The sequence below is a fragment of the Zeugodacus cucurbitae genome, chromosome 6 (genome assembly GCF_028554725.1).
Source record: "Zeugodacus cucurbitae isolate PBARC_wt_2022May chromosome 6, idZeuCucr1.2, whole genome shotgun sequence".
In the NCBI taxonomy this organism is placed as follows: Eukaryota; Metazoa; Arthropoda; class Insecta; order Diptera; family Tephritidae; genus Zeugodacus; species Zeugodacus cucurbitae.
In genome coordinates, this window is record NC_071671.1 from 39,030,969 (window position 1) to 39,053,931 (window position 22,963).

Genomic DNA, 22,963 nt, shown 5'->3' on the forward strand with positions numbered 1-22,963 from the left:
ATTTATAAAATGATCCAATATAATAATGCATATTTATAATTAAAATTATATGTTTTGTTACAAAAAATACGCCATTTTGCCAACTTTTTTGTTGGTTAGAAAAGTGAAAAAATTCTTTATAGACGACTTTTTTGTACTATTGTTGTTAAATTCCGCCATTGCGGACTTCTTTTTCAAGTTAATACATTTTTCACTTAGAATTTTAAATAATAATTAAGCACTAGCCTTGACTTCAGCTCTTTGTTTTGGTTTTATTGTTTTGTACCACCGTACAATTTTGTTTTGCTCGCGTGTTCGGGGTCGTGAAAGTTGTCACTCAACAGGAACTTAAAACCCAAAAACGCTAACTGTAAACGCCTGTCGTAATCTTATCTTCTATCATTCTTGCTTCTACGGGCATAACTTATGAAAAATTTTGGTTGCTACTGGCAACATGTATGGGCGGGTGGAACGTTTTTCAGTGTTTCAACTATAAGCCATAAAATTAAACGAGTTAGATATAGGGTTATATGTATCAATTGATCAGGATGACGAGACGAGTTTACGAAATTACTAATTACTAAAATTTGGTACAAAGGCTCGCGCTAAGCAGGGGCATATTTGGATGTAATTTTTGTGGGAAAGTGGGCATGGCCCCGCCCCCAAATAGGATTTTGGTAAATATATCGCAAACCAATAAAGCTATATAAAGCAAACTTTCTGCAGTATTAAAAAAATCATATTTACATTCATGTTATCACGTATAATATTATATTTTAATTTATAAAATGATAATTCAGTCCATTTCAATGGAATTAAAATTAAAAATAAAAATCATGTCAGTTTAATGGTACTTATAAAAATTACATGAATTATTAACAAAAAACAAAATAACACACTTCAGTTAATTTCGGTAAAAAATAAAAATACTAAACATTAAATTTACTTCAAGATTTATGTACATAACTCCAAAGATGTATACTATTAGTATGTACATACATATGTAGCTCCGAAATATATCGTTATTTTCAGGTATTGCATAAAATTACTTTTCAATATCATTGCATATTTTTGTTTTTATTATTTTTTTAATTAGTCTTAAATACAGAATTCAGGAATATTATATTGTCGACGGTTTTGGGTGCAAGTCGATTTCTTTTATCAGTTATTAGATTGCCTTCCAATGAAAATACACGTTCAGACGCCGCACTACTTGCAGGTATAGTTAATATTTTAAGTGCAAGTTTTGATATGGGTGAAAAGTTAGTTTTATGTTGCTTCCACCATTGAATTGCGTCAAAGTCATTATCAAATTGTACTCTTTCTGTAAAATATCGATCTAACTCATCTTCGATACGTCCCTGCGCGCCCATGTTTGAAATATTTGGAAAAAAGAAGTTCAGGTCATTTGCAGGTGAAGACGTATTTGATGTTGAAGTAATTGGTGAAGATGGAATTTGTAGGGTCTCATTGTGTTCGGAATTGTAAAACTCAATATTGCCTGATATCTCCTCAATGCAGAAATGCTTCACAGCTACAATACCGACATCTCTCATAGCTTTTGCTGGAGGATATAAAAAAGTGCTACTTTGTGGTAAATGCTTAAATTAGCAAGCCATATACTGTCGATATTTGTTGATATGTTACGTTTAAACTTTTGTAACAAAACATATGATTTTAATTATAAATATGCATTATTATATTGGATCGTTTTATAAATGAAGATTTTAAGAATTACGTTCATTGTGATATTTTATTTGCACATTATTCAATTAGGTTCACTATATTTTACATTTCCGTTTTCCATTTGATAATTGTTCTGTTGCCTATTCCCATTCGGGGGTCGTGAGCGCGTCACTATGTCGCAATCTTGTCTTCTATCATTCTTGTATCACCACAGCTTCACGGCAATAGTTGAACCAGTCGCATATGGTTGCGCTTGACAGAATTGGCTCCCTGACATAACTGTTTTTTCGCACCTCTGATAGCGTCCAATGAGATGCATAGCAAAATATCAGGTAAAATATTTGTGTCAGTGGGATTTTTGCGTTTTCAAACCATGTTCCCGTGGCCCTTGAAATCGCGGTTCGGGAACGGCACTGTCTTTTGCGACATCTGAATGTCCCCACTATACCACCTGATAGGGAAACCACCATTGGCGATCTATGGACGCGACACAAGTTTTTTGTTAATACCAAATGTTGTTCTTCCGCAAAAGTTATGCATTTTTCTTCCGTGTTTAGCAGTTCGAAGACCTTGGGAATATTCCACATATTCTTTATTTCTTCCGCTAACAACACGTTACGCCTACGTACAACACCACGACTGGTGGATTGCTCGTTGACATCTATGTATGTATGTACGTACATATATATATTTCTAAAACTGTGTAATATATAACAACATACCTTCTAAATTTGCACTATTTTATATTATATTTTGATTTTTTTGCGTATTAATAAAATTATAATATAATTTGAATTTTATATTTAAATAAAACTTTTAATTATTCGCTTAATCGCACTCCAACTATTTTCACTTTGTTTGCCAATAATGAAATTAATAGCAAAACGAAAAAAGAAACGTTACTTTGTTTAACCTTAGAACCGTGAGTTGGGCACTCAGTGCCCAATCTCATTTTTGATATTGAATTTCTGGGGATAGGGCAGTCCAATTTAGCCAAATTTTAGCTTAGTGACAAACTATAATATTAGTTATAAGTTGACAAAATTTTAAGTACATAGCTTTTATAATAAGAAAGTAACGGCATTTTATATGGTCAATACGCTATACGTGACTTGGGGCACTCTGTGCCCATAGAATTTCTTCATATATTTTGTATGAAGAGGCGTAATTTTCTAACGATTTTGGTGATTGTTGTGCATTTCTAATTAGTTTCGCGTAAAATTTTCGAGTAAACAGTTGATATTTAGCTGTGACAAATATATATTTTTGAAATGAGTAAGGAATTGGCGATTTATTTGGCCAACTTACGTCGCGAATTGTCGCGAAGAGGAGAATATTTCAAATTATTTGAATGCTAATGATAGCGATGATGATGATGGTGGAAAATAACTTAAATTTGGTGGTGACCACGAATCGATACCCAGTGACCAATCGGACTTTGGAGATGATAATGCTGAGCCCAGTAGAGATGCACGTTTCGAAGAATATATCCAGGAGGTTGCTGCTGTATATATGGACCCTGATGAAAGCAGATATGATTTGAACTGAAAAATGGCAAGCGGAATTGGCATTGGAAATGCGTAGATAATCAACGTCACTATGCACAGAAAGTTTTGAATCTAAAAGTAATGCCTTCATACGCGTTTTCCCAGCGTCTCTTGTTGAAAGTATTGCTCTTGAGACGAATAGGAAAACTGAAAGAGTAATACGGGCAAACATGCATCAAACAGTTCCAAAAAAAATAGGATATTGGCAAGACACAAATGAGGAGGAACTATATGCTTTTATTGCAATAATTTTATTTTCCGGTGCTGAGAAGGCAAACTTAGTTCATGCTAAGATCTTTTTCAGAAAACGAACGTGCCCTTTTATAGAGCAGTGATGTCACTGCATCGGTTTGAACAATTGTGCCGTTTTATACGTATATAATTAACGGTTGATGAGCAGTTGCTTTCAACAAGAAACCGATGCAGTTTCCGCCAATACATTCCCTCTAAGCCTAGAAAATATGGCATAAAAATATTTTGGTTTGTTGGCGCAAAAACCAACCACCCACTTGCAGGCAAAGTATATGTGGGTGCACAGCCTAATGAACAGCGGTCGCCTGGTATTGTGCGCAATCTCGTTATGCGACTCACCAACCGATATGTGGACAGAGGTATGAATATCACGATGCACAATTTGTTCACAAACTATGACTTGGCGAAAAATTTGCATGTGCGGAATACTACATTGGTGGGCACAAAAAGAGGCAATAAGTCGCAACTGCCAAATTATTTACAGCCTCTGACATTCACTACAATGCCGAAGCCAATACGGACTCAGACAATGATGAAAATGTGGACAAAACTCCAACAACGTCTACAGCCAATCAAAATGCATCAAAGAGACAGCGAAGAATTTCACCCATTTGAGCAGTTCGAAATTAAAACTTTATTTGATATTTTTCATATTTTTCAATAAAAATACATTTGTTTCTAACAATAAACACAAGTTTCAATAAATTATTTGCATAAACAAGCGAGATATTGACGTTTCGGTAAAAAAAAAACGTCTAAAAAGTCTAAATTTTCAAACAAAATACATTACTGGGCACTGAGTACTCAAGTCACAAGATTAAGTTGTATAGCCATGTCACGGTTCTAAGGTTAAAAAGCAACAATTAAATTACCCGTTAAAGAAAAGTAAGTGTTAAATAACTCTCTATTTCACCCCTTCATAACATCATTAGTTTTTCGCTTATAACTATTTTCAGAATTTGAGCTTAAAAATAATCTTGGTCAACTCTGGAAGTTCATAGTCCTTTCGCGTTGAACTTCTTTCTGAATTGGCGGCCTTCGGCCTCGCTTCAAAAAAATAACCCTAGTCGATCGAACGGGTGTTCAGAATTCTTTCGCGTTGAACTCCTTCCTGAATTGGTGGCCTTCTGCCGCGCTTCATAAAAATAACCCTCATCGATCCAACACCGGGGTGTTCAGAATAGGATATGGCAACACTTAGCACTTGTCAACATGCAACCCTTTTGTTATTGTGAGAATTGATAGAAATTAATAAAAACCAAAATGCTTATTTGCAGTTTTTTATTACATTAATAATGTAAAATAAATATATAGAAACAATATGCAAAAAATAAATTAAACAAGTAAGGAAGGGCTAAGTTCGGGTGTAACCGAACATTTTATACTCTCGCAATTTATTTATTTAACTTTATTTATATTATATAATACACAATTTGACCCACATATTCGTCATATATATTGTATAAAGTCCATTGAAAGTTGGAAACCATAATATTAGGGTAGAAGCACCGAGGTCCTCGTGTTCGATATATGGGACCTTAAAAACTTATGGTCCGATTTCGGCGATTTTTAGAATGGGGCTGCCACACTATTAACATAGTATTTATGCAAAGTTCTGCACCGATATCTTGCTTACTTACACTTGGCACCATAGGAAGGTTGCTTTCCAAAATGAGCAAAATCGGACCACTGCCACGCCCACAAAATGGCGAAAACCGAAAACACATAAAGTGCCATAACTAAGCCATAAATAAAGCTATGGAAATTTGGTATGAAGGATCGCACTATGAAGGGGCATATTTGGATGTAATTTTTTTAGGGAAGTGGGCGTGACCCCGCCCCCTACTAAGCTTTTTGTACATATCTCGCAAACCAATAGAGCTATATAAACCAAACTTTCTGCAGTCGGTTTTTTTAGCCACTTCCTAATGTATGTATGTGATTGGCGTTGCAACCGTTTAGCCGGTTATAGCCGAATCGACGATAGTGCGCCACCTGTCTCTCTCCTTCGCAGTTCGGCGCCAGTTGGAGATCCCAAGTGTAACCAGGTCGCTCTCAACCTGGTCCCTCCAACGGAGTGGAGGCCTTCCCCTTCCTCGGCTTCCTCCGGCGGGTACTGCATCGAACACTTTCAGGGCTGGAGTGTTTTCGTCCATTCGGACAACATGACCTAGCCAGCGTAGCCGCTGTCTTTTTATTCGCTGAACTATGTCAATGTCGTCGTATAACTCGTACAGCTCATCGTTCCATCGTCTGCGGTATTCGCCGCTGCCAATGTTCTGAGGACCATAAATCTTGCGCAAAATTTTCCTCTCGAAAACTCCTAGTGTCGTCTCATCTGATGTTGACATCGTCCAAGCTTCTGCACCGTAAAGCAGGACGGGAATGATAAGCGACTTGTAGAGCTTGATTTTGGTTCGTCGAGAGAGGACTTTACTGTTCAATTGCCTACTCAGTCCAAAGTAGCACCTGTTGGCAAGAGTTATTCTGCGCTGGATTTCGAGGCTGACATTGTTCGTGTTGTTGATGCTGGTTCCCAGGTATACGAAATTATCTACGACCTCGAAGTTATGACTGTCAACAGTGACGTGGGAGCCAAGACGCGAATGCGCCGACTGTTTGTTTGATGACAGGAGATATTTCGTCTTGTCCTCATTCACCTCCAGACCCATTCGCTTCGCCTCCTTATCCATGCGGGAAAAAGCAGAACAAACGGCGCGGTTGTTGCTTCCGATGATATCAATATCATCGGCGTACGCCAGGAGCTGTACACTCTTGTAGAAGATTGTACCTTCTCGGTTTAGCTCTGCAGCTCTTATAATTTTTTCCAGCATCAGGTTAAAGAAGTCGCACGATAGTGAGTCACCTTGTCTGAAACCTCGTTTGGTATCGAACGGCTCGGAGAGGTCCTTCCCAATCATGACGGAGCTTTTGGTGTTGCTCAACGTCAATTTACACAGCCGTATTAGTTTTGCGGGGATACCAAATTCAGACATCGCGGCGTAAAGGCAACTCCTTTTCGTGCTGTCGAAAGCAGCTTTAAAATCGACAAAAAGGTGGTGTGTGTCGATCCTCTTTTCTCGGGTCTTTTCCAAGATTTGGCGCATGGTGAATATCTGGTCAGTTGTCGATTTTCCAGGTCTAAAGCCACACTGATAAGGTCCAATCAGTTTGTTGACGGTGGGCTTTAGTCTTTCACACAATACGCTCGATAGAACCTTGTATGCGATATTTAGGAGGCTGATCCCACGGTAATTGGCGCAGATTGTGGGATCTCCCTTTTTATGGATTGGGCAGAGCACACTGAGATTCCAATCGTCAGGCATGCTTTCTTCCGACCATATTCTGCAAAGAAGCTGATGCATGCACCTTATCAGTTCTTCGCCGCCGTATTTGAATAGTTCTGCCGGTAATCTATCGGCCCCCGCTGCTTTGTTGTTCTTCAAGCGGGTAATTGCTATTCGAATTTCTTCACGGTCGGGTAATGGAACATCTGTTCCATCGTCATCGATTGGGGGATCGGGTTCGCCATCTCCTGGTGTTGTACTCTCACTACCATTCAGCAGGTCGGAGAAGTGTTCCCTCCATAATCCCAGTATGCCCTGGACATCGGTTACCAGATTACCACCTTGGTCTCTACATGAGGATGCTCCGGTCTTGAAACCTTCGTTAAGTCGCTTCATTTTTTCATAAAATTTTCGAGCATTCCCTCTGTCTGCCAGCTTCTCAAGCTCTTCGTACTCACGCATTTCGGCCTCTTTCTTTTTTTGTCTGCAAATGCGTCTCGCTTCCCTCTTCAGCTCTCGGTATCTATCCCATCCCGCACGTGTTGTGGTCGTTTGCAATGTTGCGAGGTAGGCAGTCTGTTTTCTCTCCGCTGCGAGACGGCACTCCTCATCGTACCAGCTTGTTTTTTGTCGTTGCCGAAAACCAATTGTTTCGGCTGCAGCGGTACGCAGTGAGTTTGAGATGCCGTTCCACAGTTCCCTTATACCGAGATGCTGATGAGTGCTCTCAGAGAGCAGGAGTGCAAGTCGAGTAGAGTATTTCGTGGCTGTCTGTTGCGATTGCAGCTTTTCGACGTCGAACCTTCCTTGTGTTTGTTGACGGGCATTCTTTGCTGCACAGAGGCGGGTGCGTATCTTCGCTGCGACCAGATAATGGTCCGAGTCTATATTTGGTCCTCGGAGCGTACGCACGTCTAAAACACAGGAGACATGTCTTCCGTCTATCACAACGTGATCGATTTGGTTCCGCGTGTTTCGATCAGGAGACAGCCAAGTAGCTTGATGTATTTTCTTATGCTGGAAACTGGTACTACAGACGACCATATTTCGGGCCCCAGCGAAGTCGATCAGCCTCAGGCCGTTTGGCGATGTTTCGTCATGGAGGCTGAATTTTCCGACTGTTGTGCCAAAGACACCTTCTTTACCCACCCTGGCGTTAAAATCACCAAGCACGACTTTTACATCGTGGCGGGGGCAGCGCTCATAGGTGCGTTCTAGGCGCTCATAGAAAGCATCTTTGGTCACATCGTCCTTCTCTTCCGTTGGGGCGTGGGCGCAAATCAGCGATATGTTGAAGAACCTCGCTTTGATGCGGATTGTGGCTAGACGTTCATCCACCGGGGTGAATGCCAGGACTCTGCGACGGAGTCTCTCTCCCACCACAAATCCAACACCAAATTTGCGCTCCTTTATATGGCCGCTGTAGTAGATGTCACAAGGACCCACCTTCTTCCGTCCTTGTCCCGTCCATCGCACTTCTTGGATGGCGGTGATGTCAGCCTTAAGTCGTATGAGGACATCAACCAGCTGGGCAGAGGCACCTTCCCAATTAAGGGTCCGGACATTCCAGGTGCATGCCCTTATATCATTATCCTTAAAACGTTTGCAGGGGTCGTCATCAAAAGGGGGGTGTCTCATCCGAGGCTTTCGTAGATTTTTCATTGGGGGGTGTTTTTATGTGGTGGGTCCCAAACCCTACGCACAACCGCATAAGCGGGCTTCGCCTTCTCACTTTAGCTCGCCTTCAAACGGATGTCTGTTGGCTACCCAGAGGATACTTGGTCTAAACCGGAAGTCGTGAGCTGCTTGAACCATGTGGAGAAGAATCGTTTCTGGCCACTCCCAAGTGAGTGACAATCAAAAACTTTCCTCACTTGCGTGAACTTCTACACATGATCCCATCAGCCACTTCCTAATACAGTCTAAAAATTAAAGAAATCGGATCATAACCACGCCCACCTCCCATACATAAGTTAGGTTGAAGATTACTAAAAGTGGGTTAACTCACTAACGAAAAACGTCAGAAACACTAAATTTCACATAAGAAATGGAAGATTGAAACTGCAATCAGATTATTTTACAAAAAGGAAAATGGGCGTCGCGTCGCCCACTTATGGGTCAAAAACCATACCTCAGGACCTACTCGACCGATTTCAATGAAAGTTTCCTTACATTCCAATGATATGTTGTGAAAATAGGCCAAATCGCTTCACAACCACGCCTACTTCCTATATACCAGTTTGGAGACGATCTGAATCGTTAACTTTACAATATATAAAGTAAGCACTAGTAAAGATATCGGTGCAGAACTCTGCACAAATACTATGTTTATAGTGTGGCAGCCCCATTCTAAAAATCGCCGAAATCGGACCATAGGTTTTTAAGGCCCCATATATCGAACACGAGAACCTCGGTGCTTATGGTTTCCAACTTTCAATGGACTTTATACAATATATATGACGAATATGTGGGTCAAATTGTGTATTATATAATATTAATAAAGTTAAATAAATAAATTGCGAGAGTATAAAATGCCCGGTTACACCCGAACTTAGCCCTTCCTTACTTGTTTAGCATAACATCACTCAGAACGTTTTGTCATTTAATCGTGAATTGTGAATTGAATTGAATATGTGAAATGTAAAATTATTCAAAGTTCTCACAAGTATGACGTTATTTTGCCAGCAGAAGCGTAAAATAGCTTTGATATTTTTGATTTTTGCACAAATAATTTCACTTTAAACTAAATATGTAAATTTTATTGAAGTGAAAGGTTTCAGTACGGCAACAATGAAATTGCTATTTGATATGTCGCTGCCGTCTTCAAAATGTTCAAGACGCTGGCTTCAAAGCGACATTTGTGATTAGCCGTTGCTACGTCGTGTCGTGTCGTCGTCTTTGTGTTCAGCGCCATGGATAATATGATACGAAACTCTTCTCTTTTGCTTGTTGAGAGAGCCCATGAACTCATTTTTGATGTTGGCAACAAAGCCAGATCATGGGCTACTGAACAGCTGGTAGACAATAAGGCGACTTGCCAGAGAAAATCCCGCCAATAATTACGAACGAAATCAGTGCGTTATTTTTCATTATAAGTGCAAAAGTTAAATTTCAACACTGAAAACGACGTAAAACCCCATTAATATTACAAATTCAGTTGGTAAGTATACAATTTAAGGAATAGTAGATATATATAAGTTAAAAGATTGTGTTTTCTTTTCTTTTTGAAGAAAAAATGCCAAAAACAAAAAATCGATGTGTTGTTGAATGCGTAGATGCGCGACGGTTTTTTAATTTTCCATGCAAGGAGAAGGATGAATCCAGGTCAGTTAATTTATTATAATTTGTAGTGAAAAATGTGTAAATTTATATATTTGTAAAATGTAGATTTAATTCTAACGAATTAGTGATTATATATAGTTTACACGCAATATATTGCATGATAAAAAATATACCATGTAAATGTAAATGTTTTTATTTATTATACTAATAACGGGTGACTTTTTTGAGGTTAGGATTTTCATGCATTAGTATTTGACAGATCACGTGGGATTTCAGACATGGTGTCAAAGAGAAAGGTGCTCAGTATGCTTTGACATTTCATCATGAATAGACTTACTAACGAGCAACGCTTGCAAATCATTGAATTTTATTACCAAAATCAGTGTTCGGTTCGAAATGTGAAATCCGCTTTTTTATCGACAAATTTTGTTCAGCGATGAGGCTCATTTCTGGTTGAATGGCTACGTAAATAAGCAAAATTGCCGCATTTGGGGTGAAGAGCAACCAGAAGCCGTTCAAGAACTGCCCATGCATCCCGAAAAATGCACTGTTTGGTGTGGTTTGTACGCTGGTGGAATCATTGGACCGTATTTTTTCAAAGATGCTGTTGGACGCAACGTTACGGTGAATGGCGATCGCTATCGTTCGATGCTAACAAACTTTTTGTTGCCAAAAATGGAAGAACTGAACTTGGTTGACATGTGGTTTCAACAAGATGGCGCTACATGCCACACAGCTCGCGATTCTATGGCCATTTTGAGGGAAAACTTCGGAGAACAATTCATCTCAAGAAATGGACCCGTAAGTTGGCCACCAAGATCATGCGATTTAACGCCTTTAGACTATTTTTTGTGGGGCTACGTCAAGTCTAAAGTCTACAGAAATAAGCCAGCAACTATTCCAGCTTTGGAAGACAACATTTCCGAAGAAATTCGGGCTATTCCGGCCGAAATGCTCGAAAAAGTTGCCCAAAATTGGACTTTCCGAATGGACCACCTAAGACGCAGCCGCGGTCAACATTTAAATGAAATTATCTTCAAAAAGTAAATGTCATGAACCAATCTAACGTTTCAAATAAAGAACCGATGAGATTTTGCAAATTTTATGCGTTTTTTTTTTTAAAAAGTTATCAAGCTCTTAAAAAATCACCCTTTATTATTTAGTAGATAGTATATTTTATTATTATGTAAAGCTTAGAAATGCTTTATGGTGAATGTTTCCATTTTTATAGTTTTATTCTAATATAAATTAGTGGACTTAGAATTTATTGATGAGTTGTTCATATTTTTTATAATTTTGCAACTTATTGCTAAATAACAAATTATGTATGTTAATTTTAATTTTGTTACAATATTTAAGTATGGACCAAAGTCCACAAAAAACAATAGAGTATTATAAATATAATCAGAGTAGAATAGTTTTTAGTAAGTAGTAATAAATGTTGAGGTACTTTAATGCGTTGTAATTTATTATATTTATTTTCGGCTAAATTAGATACGTAGTCGTTTTTAGTTCGTTATTTTTAAATATAGTATGATAAGTAAATATATTAAGGTGTAGGGAATATTTGTTTTCTTGTATAATTTTATTAGACATTCAGTTTGGCTTCAGCGATTGGGCGTAGGAGAAAAAAATACCAATAAGTATTTATATGCTTGCGACCGCCACTTCTCCGGCAAATTAAAATTAAAAAAAAAAACTGTCGCCAACTGCAGTTCCCGACATTAATTTGCCTCCTACTCCCAGTTTTCAGGTAGATTTAGAGATTTTCCCAAATATTGTCGAGAATCCCTCTGATTCAAGCGACCTTTTATTACTAGCTTCTGCAGCTGAAGGTGCACAGGCACAGGAAATAGGAGTTTTGAACAATTTCCCCATGGGCAGTAGTTGTGTAGATAGAGAATCTCAAACGAATTTTAGTTTGACATCCATCGTAAAAAGTAATTCAAAATATATGGAGGAAAATTTAAGTTTGAGGGCTCAATTGGAAGAAAAAGAGCAGGAGATTAGCTATTTAAAGTATCAATTGGTAGAAGTGTCATCAAAAGTTAAGTCTTTAGAGAGGGAAATTAAAACTTTGAGAAAGGATTGTGATAGGGATTTAGATAGAGATTTTCCTCCACAAATAAAAAGTATTATAAAAAACAGCTTGTTAAATTGCACCCGTCAACCAAAAGGTCGTAGATACGACAATTATTTTAAAACGTTGGCTTTAGGTGTATACTTTCTTTCTCCTTTAGCATATAGACACCTAAAGCCTCTTCTTAGATTTCCGGAAGAGAGAACACTTGACGAGTTCGTTTCCGAATGGCCCCGAGACCCCGGTTGTAGTAATAGTTCTTTGAAATGTTTAGAGTTAAGAAGCCGGGGTTTCACTCAGGAGCAAAAGTTCGTGTCAATTTTGTGTGACGAAATGGCACTTAAGAGTCATTTTCAATACGTCCCTAAATTTGATAAAATAGTAGGAGCTGAAGATTACGGCGATGAAAATCGTACGTCTAGGATAGGCAATAGTGCAATGACTCTTATGGTTCAAGGTATTGGTGGAATGCCTTGGTCACATCCACTTTCTTATTTTATTGTCCATGGGTCATGTAAAGGGGATGTTGCCAAAAAATATATATTTGAGGCCATCACCCAATTACAAAATATTGGTCTTATACCTTGCCATTTTGTTTCAGATCAGGGATCTAACTTTTTGTATTTGTCCAGAATTTTAGGGGTATCAGAAGAGCGCCCATATTTCCAGGTAAATGGCAAGGATATATTCTTTTTTTTTTGATAGTCCCCACCTTTTAAAGAGTACCAGGAATTGTTTAGAAAATTCGAAGAACAGAGTCAGTTATAAATCGCGTCCGGTGAGTTGGGAAGATATCATTCATTTCTATCACAAAGATTCGCAAAATCCCGTGAGATGCGCCCCGAAATTAACTGAAGCACATATGTTTCCGAACAATTTCCAAAAGATGAGCGTGAAGCTAGCCTCCCAGGTTATGAGTGACACCGTAGCTTCGGGTATGCTCGCTTCATATAGCTCTGGTCTTCTGTCCTGTCCTGACGCTAGGTTTTTGAATACATCTGAGTATGTTTTGCTTTTTAATAAACTTTTCGATATTTTCAACAGCAGCAATTTTGAAGCTGTTTTACCCACCAAAAAAATATTTTCGGCAACAGACGCTCAAATAAACTTTTTAGATGAAGCAGTAGGAGTTTTAAAATCGATTAGAGTAGAGGATGAAAATGGTTCTGATATAACCAATTCATTCAATTACATTAAGGGTTGGATTTTAAATATTAGTAGTTTAAGACGATTGTGGCGATTTTTGTCACTGACAGGATTCAATAGCTTACAGACGAGACGACTTTGCCAGGATAATTTAGAACATTACTTCGGACAAATTAGAAGAGGAGGTGGCAGAAGTGTAAGGATAACACCTTACATGTTTTGCAACCTATTCAAAAAATCTTGGGGGTTACGATACGCCAATATCGTAGTAAAGGGAAATTGCGAACCCGTTCCGCAAAACGAAATAACTAGAGAACAGACTCACGAAATAATCGCAAGCGTGTGCAATGACAATACAGTACGGGATCTCTCTTGGCAGGAATTTCAAGGTTTACCCCGACCAGACCATACTTTTAATAGGATAATAGGTGAAGATAATTCAGAGCTAGAAGATTTAGAAGTAGACTTTTTAAAAGAGAATGCCTATGCATATTTTTGCGGTTACCTTTATTTAAAAATTTCCCAGACACACGCTTGCTCCCAACCCTTACCTTATATAGAAGAAGACGATGTTTCCAGAGAATTTTATTTTACTCAACAAAGACAAGTTGACAGGTGTAGATTAATAAAACCGCCACAGGGATTTTTAGATTATTTAAAAGAGTTAGAAATAATTTTCCTAAAAGAATTTGATTCAACTTGTCACAGGATAGGTATAGGTCAGCTTCTATTTGAAAAGCTTAAAAATGTCAGACCCTATTCTTGCTGTGAAAACTCCAACAGCAATTTAATTTTAACCTTATTTATTAAGATAAGGATTTTCTTTGTATTTAAATTTTTTAATAGAAGCCTTAGCACCCCTAATTTCAAGTCGAAAATATTATGCGTATCCCATATGTAGGTAGAATAGGTTTCTTGAAATGGTTTTGGAAACATATGTGTGCAGGTTTTGTTTTTTGAATTTTTATTTTAAATATTTCGAAACTCTTTTTTCTTTTAAGTTTTGTTTTTTGTTAGGTATTTCGCTACTGAAGACTGGGTTTAGGTCGCTTTTGTATATATGTATATATGTAAATGTTTTATATTATTTTGTTATTTTGTTATTTATTACTTGATATATAAATGTGTACAAATATTTTGTTGTTTAACAGCATATATGTAAATGTTATATATTATTTTGTTATTTTGTTATTTTTTACTTGATATATAAATGTGTACAAATATTTTGTTGTTTAACAGCATATATGTAAATATTATATATTATTTTGTTATTTATTATTTTATATATAAATATGTACAAATATTTTGTTGTTTAACAACATATGTTCATTGAAATGTGATATTTTGTTTGTAAAGTTTAAGTTATTTTTGTAATAATTGAAATATTTTATCGCTTATATTTTTATTTTTTATTTGAAATTCTGTGATTTTATTTTGTACTTATACGGGTGATATGGGCCTATAGGGGAACCGAGCACCCAAAACTAACTTCGGTAACGCGCCTTTTGCATACCTCAGCGGTGGTGTGGAAACTGCAAAATACCCAAGAAATCGAATAAAAATCTCCTAACTTATGTTTTCCCGCAGTGGCACCACTGCCAAATGTTATAAAAAATGCGGACTTTGACAGCTCTCTCACGAATGAAAGAGTTTCGTATCATATTATCTATGTTCAGCGCTTCAAAATTAATATTCGAATGGAGATATTTCTCATTTTTTCTCTCAATTTGTAACGGCCATGTACAGCTATTTATTAGAGGAATAAAAAAGTAAAACCAAAAAGCAGCTTGTGGTCGTGTAAGTATATTTTAATTTTTGCAAGATATTTTAATGACTTTTTAATAATTTTTAAATTTATTTTAAAAAATCAAAAGGAAATTGGAGAAAGTGTGTTGCTGGCTGCAGCGAGGGTGGACAATTTTATGTCTTTCCAAAAAGGGGAACGGATCTCGAACGGTGAGTAATGCATAAATCGTTAAATAGTGCAAAAAGTGTTTTAAATATAAATAAATTATACAAAAGTGTATCAAAATAATATGTGTGGACCAAAAAAGTATTTTAAAAATGTGTTGTAATATTAAAAGTGAAAGAATTTGTATGTATTTCTATAATTATCGATATATCGAAATTTTAATTTTAAATAATGTTATACTAATTATTTCGCGGCTATCGTTGAATGTTTTAGAAGTGATGTTAATAGTGAAATTTAAATAGTTGTTGCCTGTATATTTGCAAAAATGTTATAGATAGTTTTGCAATAATCATAAATAGAAATATTGTATTTCGATAACTTTCGGTATATCGAAATTTTAATTTTAATTCGCTTTGAAATAATAATAATAAATATAGTATGTTTTTCGTTGGTAGTTATAAAACAATTGAGTCATATTAAATATCGATATATTTTACGATAGAACGCGATAGAAAATTTATTTGTTATGTAATTTTTGCACTATGTTTGTTATGTTTTTTATTTTAATAGGCGTAAATGTTGGCTCGAGCGTTTAGGTGTTTTTGAAGATTATAATGAAAAAACACCTAAACACATTTTTGCTTGTGAACGACATTTCTCTGAAAAAATGCGCCACGAAAGGAGATTGCGTCCGAGAGCCGTTCCAGACATAAATTTAATTGTCGAACCTCCATTTAATGCCCCTAATTCTCTTATTGAAAAACCCATCGAAATGGGCACGGAAGATTTCGCTCCTATTGAAGAAGCTGTCTCAAATGCAACCGGTGCATCGAAGCAGCTTCTTCCACTTTTTGAAACGGGAAACCGCGATATAGTTCTAGAGCCTCTTCCATTCCTTTAGGAGGAACATTTAAATAGTTCTGAAAAGGCCGCGCAAACAGGTCGGGGTCTGACAGCAGGGACAGATAGAAAGAAGAAATTGAGGGAAGAGAATAGGATAAAATTAGATGAAAAAGAACAGGAGAATAGGAGTTTAAAGGCTCAGTTGGTCCAAATGGCCACTGAATTAGAATTAGAAAGATGTAGGGAAATAATAAGAAATAGTTCATTTAGGGAACAGTCAGACCCTCTTGAGTTAGTTTGTAGCAATGTTCCTCCTCAGTTAGGAGCTTGTATTAGGAGTACTTTTTTTTAATAGTAAACGTAAAAATCACGGTCAGCGGTATGATAATTTTTTTAAAACCAAAGCTTTGGGTGTATTTTTCTTGTCGCCAATTGCTTATCGATACCTAAAGCACCAGCTTAGTTTTCCTTCAAAAAACACTTTGCATAATTTTGTTACAGATTGGCCTCGTTTGCCAGGTTGCACCCAAAGCAGCATAAAATCGTTAGAAATTAGGTGTAGGGGATTTTCTTTTGAACAAAAGTTCGTATCCGTTTCTTGTGATGAAATGTCATTTGCAGTATGATAGGAAATTTGATAGGGTGATAAGTCTCGAAGATTATGGCGATGAAAATCGTACATCTAGATTAGCTACAGCTGCAATGACCATAATGGTGGTATTTCTTTGTAAGAGGTTCTTGCAAAGGAGATGTCCTCAAAAAATATATTCTTGAAGCCATTACACAACTTCAAAATATAGGACTAGTTCCTTGCCATTTTGTTTGCGACCAGGGTACTAATTTTCAAAATGTTGCTAATTTGTTAGGTTTTTCAGGGTCACGGCCTTTTTTCAATGTTAATGGCAAGGAAATATGTTTTTTTACGATAGCCCCCATTTAATAAAATGCAGCCGGAACGGAAAATCGTCGCATCCGATATATCCATTTTTATAAAATGGACTCTAAGTCGAGTTATCGCTGCACGCATAAATTAACCGATGCTCATATTTACCCCAATACCTTCCAAAAAATGAAGGTTAAATTCGCGTCTCAATTGTTAAGTAATACGGTCGCTTCTGGTATGTTATCCCTTTACAGCTCCGGAGCCTTAAGCTCAAATAGTGTAAGCTTTATTAATACCGCGGAACTCGTTTCTTTTTTAATAAGTTATTCGACATTTTTAATAGCAGTTTTTTTGAGGCTATTGTACCCACTAAAAAAGTTTTTGAAGGTTCCCAAGAGTTTTTAGATGAGGCAGATCAGGTTTTAAAAACAATCCGGGTCGTAGATGAGTTAGGAAACAACACAACAAATAATTTCAATTTTATAAAGGGGTGGATAATTAACATAAATAGTTTAAGACGCTTGTGGCGATCGCTGCCACATTCAGGATTTCACTACCTAAAGACAAGACGACTATGCCAGGACAGTTTAGAACATTTTTTTGGTCAGATTAGAAGTAGAGGAGGTACTAGAGTAACACTTTTCATGTTCTCTAGCCTATTTAGAAAGTCGTGGGGCCTACGTTACGTAAATATCGTAACCAAATTAAACTGTGAGCTGCCTTTAGAACCCGAAGCTACAGTAATTTCAGAACATAGCAACAATGTTATTCTTAATGTGTGCAATGATTACCTCTTGAATGACCTTTCTTGGCAGGATTTTCAAGGCTTACCACGGCCCGAACACTCCATTGTTAGATCCATCACTTTAGATAGTAGTTTAGAAATCAATTTTTTAAAAGAAAACGCATTTAGTTACTTCTGCGGCTATCTATATTTGAAAATTTTCAAAATGCACACATGCCTCCTGCCCTTGCCTTATTTAGGAGATGAAATTCCTTCTGATGAATTCATCTTCCTGCACCAAAATCAAATCGATAAATGCAACTTAGTTAAGCCACCTAATGAATTTGTTGCATTTATTAATAACTTAGAAACTAAATTTGTTGATGAATTCGACAGAAATTGTCACAAGATAGGTGTAGGAGAAATTAAAGTCAGGTTTTAAGTTTTAGATTAGGTGAGAATTAGGGTATTAAATGTAGGCATTTGTATATATGTATATATTTATTTTATTATAAAATTGTTATTGCATGCTGTGATATTGTTTTTGTCAATTTTATTATATAAAATAGACCTGCACAGTCAACTTCTGATTGCAGACTGATTTCATCGTCGTTTATTTATCGTATTGTCCCATCGTAGGTGCTCGTTTTACGCTCTTCGCTTGTACGTGTTTGCAACAATCGGTGTGTGCACGTATACGATCACTTACGCTCTTTTAGCACCTGCTAAGACTTTGCCCATGCCTGTTCGTAAGTCTTTATTTAAATCATTCTGTAGATACTTTGGAGGATTCAAGAAATCTCCATTTGTTTATATATAATTTAAATCGATGTGAAAATCAAATGGAACTCTGCGATAAAGACATGCGATACAAGTTCTTTGTCTGCGATTGGCTGAAATTTTTTATATAAAAAGCTACGGTAGATGTCGCTGCTGAAAAATATAAATAGCTGATGAAACTTACCAACTTTTTATGAAAAGCAAAAACAAAAATATATAAAACTGATCGGTTATCGAGTAGCCGGCAGTATATCGAGTAGCCGGCAGTATAAAAGGAAAAAAAGGGTTCCCCAATAAAAATTTAAATTGATCAATTTATTTGGCTGTCTAAAAACGCTATAAGCGTTTTAATCGAGCAGAGGCCGGTTAATTGATCAATTTATTTTTAAAACACTATTCGATTGAACTTTAATATTTGATAATATCATCTACCGCTAATAAACTTGGGCTAAAATTGATTATCATTGCATAAAACTAGAGCGTTTTAATGGTTTAAACTTTTGCTATATAAATACATACGTCTGTATTATTATGTTAAATGGCAGTGGTCCAGGGCCCGCATTTAACGTCTAACACTTTCTCAGCAACAAGCAACAATATTTAATCTAAATTGTATTTCCTTCTTCAAGACAATTTAAATTTTAGTAGATACATATTTAAGATCTCTCACATATTTATTGAAAATATTTCATAAAAAATGTTTTTTAAACACAGGAAAGTCTACATACTCCAAACCAAAACGTATTTTCAACAAAAACAGAGTAATAATAATATTTAAATCAATATTTTGTGGGACCAACTTGATTCTTCAGAATAGCGTTTAAACGATTTTTCAGTAAAAAAAAACCAACCAAAATCGGTCCACTTCCACGCCCACAAAATGGCAAAAACCGAAAACACATATGTAAAATGTCATAACTAAGCTATAAATAAAGTTATAACAGTAAAATTTTTTACAAAGGATCGCACTAGGAAGGGACATATTTGGATGTATTTTTTTAAGGAAAGGGGCAGGGCTACGCCCACAAATAGGTTTCTTGTAAAGCTATACAAACTAAACTTTCTGCAGACGTTTCCTTTACGTACCCTACCACACACCATGAAAACAGTTGAAATCGGATAATAACCACGCCCACCTCCCACACAAAGGTTATGTTGAAAATTGCTAAAAGTGCGTTAACTCATTAACGAATAACATAGAACCCCAAAATTGTGCAGAAGAAATGGCAGAAGGAAGCTGTACTCAGATTTTTTTCCAAAATGGAAAATGGGGGTGGCGTCGCCCACTTATGAGTCAATAAATATATCGCAGGCACTACTCCACTGATTTCAATAAAATTCGGTATATAGCATTTTCTTCGACACCCTGATAACACGGAAATGGGCTAAATCGGCTCACAACCACGGCTACTTTCCTTATAACTGAATTTTGGATTCCATCTGATTCCACCTGGAACCAATGAACCAATGAAGATAGCGGAATAAATCTTTACACAAATTATGTATGTGATCTGTAATATATGTAACTTGTGAAAAAATTTTTAAATCGGACTGTTTCTTCTAATAGTGTTTCTCTGTACCAAAAATGGTGAAAATCGGTTCATAACTTCCCCTAGCTCTCATATACCTAATTATAAGTTTTTCAAAAATTCGTTATAAATCGGTTAATTTGCGTGTTCTATTTGACCAGCAAATTAAGCTATTAGCTTATTTTGTATGGAAGACTTAGCCAACATACATAATTATGTTGGCTTGTCATAAGCTATCATAGCTTGTATATTGAACTAGAGGCATTGCCAGCTCATCGCGTTTTTTCATTCACTATAGTTAGGTTTAAAAAAAAAAAAATAGTTGGTAATAGCAAGAAACCCCATTTTGACAGTAAATTGGCAATGATATTGAAATTGCCGAAACGGAACCAGTCGCGGCAGCAGAACGGGAAAGAGAAGCAAGTGGAGATCGTCGTAATCAGTTGCTTATGCTTTTAACCCAAAACAACTAAATATTTTAAGTAGCACTTTTTCTTCCAGGCACGTACATGTGTATGTATGTACAAGAAAAAATATATATTTACGAGCACACATACATACATATATAAATGTATTTAGATTATTATTACTTAATTATTTACCAGAGTTACAAAACTACTTATATAATTTTTGCCTATCATTTGTACATGCATATACATATAAAACAGTAAAAAAACAATTTATTTTCTTTCAATAAAAGTATTACTGCGTTTTATTCAGTACTACAACATTGGTGGAGAAGCTTAAGTTTCTTTTTTTCTATGTTTAGTTTTTTTTGTTCAATTTCCACTTGGACGTATCGTTTATTAAATAAATCTTCCATCATTTTGTGCATATTCGCCTGTAATTTCTCTTTTTCTTCTACACTTATTTTCTTTAGTTCGAGTTTTTTTTCGAAGTATCGCTCTCTTGTACTTTTGCGATATCTAGGAGATGGACTAGCAATCACCGTGTGCGGCTCTTTGACTAGGTGTGTAGGACAGACAGCCTACTCTATCTAGATGTACTTGGTACGTCTTCAACTGTTGGTGAGAGCTTGGGCAATACATAATAAATAAACTTTTTAACTTACCATATGTTTCAGTTAGAGCCTCTTGGGGGTCTGTCCCGATGTTGATGGACACCATACAACTGTCGTCAAAAATATCGTCCATCTCCTGCATATATGCACAGAGCAGGCCCGGTCTGCCCCTCATTATCTTTCGCCGATGTATGTATGTATATGCACTCAAAAGTGTTCGCATTTTTGCGACGAGAGCAGCCGCATTGACCGTTTCATCCTGAAATACAAATATAATAAATATTTACTGAGCTGAAGCTGAAGCTAAAAGCAGCCTTACCGCAAATCCTTGAAATATCATGTCTTCTAAAACATGCCCATATCCTCTCGCTGTAGCAACTCAGGAAAAGTAGTGTCTCGGCCTTTGTCCAAACTTTTCTTTTTCTATATGTTAATATATAAAAATTAATTTATATTTATGTGTATTAAAAATTCGTTAAAACATTTAAAAATTCTAACTTACAATTTCTCCACCTCGTTTATTTTGAAATAAATTGAATTTCAGTAGACAGTTCGTGCCCGCATTACCAACACAATTCATTTTTAAGCGAAATTATAAAAATACATAAAAATGGCAAAAATTCTTATTTTTTCAGGATTTCAAGCTCCTTGCGCAACCTCTAAACGTTTTTAGATTGACCCAAAACTTTGTATGTACTAGTTTTTGGGCTATTCGCATATTTCTAGGGGGTGCGATCGAGAATCCAGAAACTTTTTTTATCCTCCATACAACTAATGGCCACCCTAATGTACACATAAGCGAGTACTTGTAAGAATATCAAAAAAAACTTGCGTGCATACATACATATGTATGTCTCAAGGCGCAGAAGCAGCGTCATAAGTCAATATGCCAGCAAATTGACGAAGTCTAATTTTGTAGCAAACACAACAAAAACATTTTCATTCAACGCAAGCGCACATTCAGTTGGCAAAGTTGCTTCATTCATAAAAGTAATGTCCACAAACGCTTTTCGCGACGATGACAAAAATCACAAATTGAATAATTTTCTTCAGTTCTTCCTGAAAGGAAAAGTGACAACAACGTAAAAACCATTGTGTAAACCTACAAGTAGATAATCTAAAATACATAGAAAGAAATTGCGATACGAATACAATAGAATGAAGGAAAACGCAAGACACTTCGCAAGGATTTATGTCGATAAATACTACTAAATCGACACTTGGCGCGGGTTGTAGTGCAGATTTTGGTACTATGAACAACAACAACTCAAGGCAATGGACACTTCGCGCGGGTTGCATGGTACTAAAAAATACAAAAAACTCCAATGTCGAGTTGCCGTGTTATACTACAAAATTTATTGCTTTTAGTAAATTATTAGACATTTTTCAAATATTTTTCTTTTTTTTTTTAAGTTTTAAAGAATACTTTATGTGGTTTTCATAACAATTTTATGTTTTATATCACGACATTATTAAATGTTTTCAAATTTATCTAAAATATTTCAGAAATATTTCTGTAATAACTTTTAAAAGCTATGTATTTCGTGCAACCGTGTTATGTAAAATTTCATTCAAATAAACAGTTTTTACAAAGAAAGCGAAAGCTTTAAAATTTAATTTAAGTGTTATATTTGTGTTATAGTTTTTATTGAATTGTTAAAATTGTTTATTGGAATATTATCAGAAGTCATCCCGAGTATGTATGTATAAATGTGTTACTTTCCTTATATGTTATTAATACTTGTTTTACGTTTATAACAGGATGCCTTTGAGAAGTTGCGTGGCTGGTTGCAGTTTGGGGGTGCCGCTCTATCCCTTCCCGTTGGAAGGAGAAATGTCCAGGTGAGTTCAAAAAACCATTTAGTATAGAAATAGTGAAATAATTAAGAGTGTAGTGTATATAGTGTTGAAGTGTATATAAGGAAATGAATATTAAAATATGTACTAGCGTTGAAAACCCAACAACAGGATGCCGTGATAGGGTTGTTCTAAATTTAATTAATATTAAAAAA

General features: G+C 36.2%; 1 long non-coding RNA gene across 1 annotated transcript; it reads right to left on the bottom strand.

Annotated features, from left to right (window-relative positions):
* Positions 1-20,567: 20,567 nt before the first annotated feature.
* LOC128922768 (uncharacterized) lies at positions 20,568-22,569 on the bottom strand. Its single transcript, XR_008471948.1, has 3 exons — positions 21,454-22,569; positions 21,271-21,374; positions 20,568-21,210 (listed from the first exon to the last, which is right to left on the bottom strand). It is a non-coding gene; the product is annotated as an uncharacterized LOC128922768 (long non-coding RNA).
* Between the last annotated feature and the right edge of the window lie 394 nt (positions 22,570-22,963).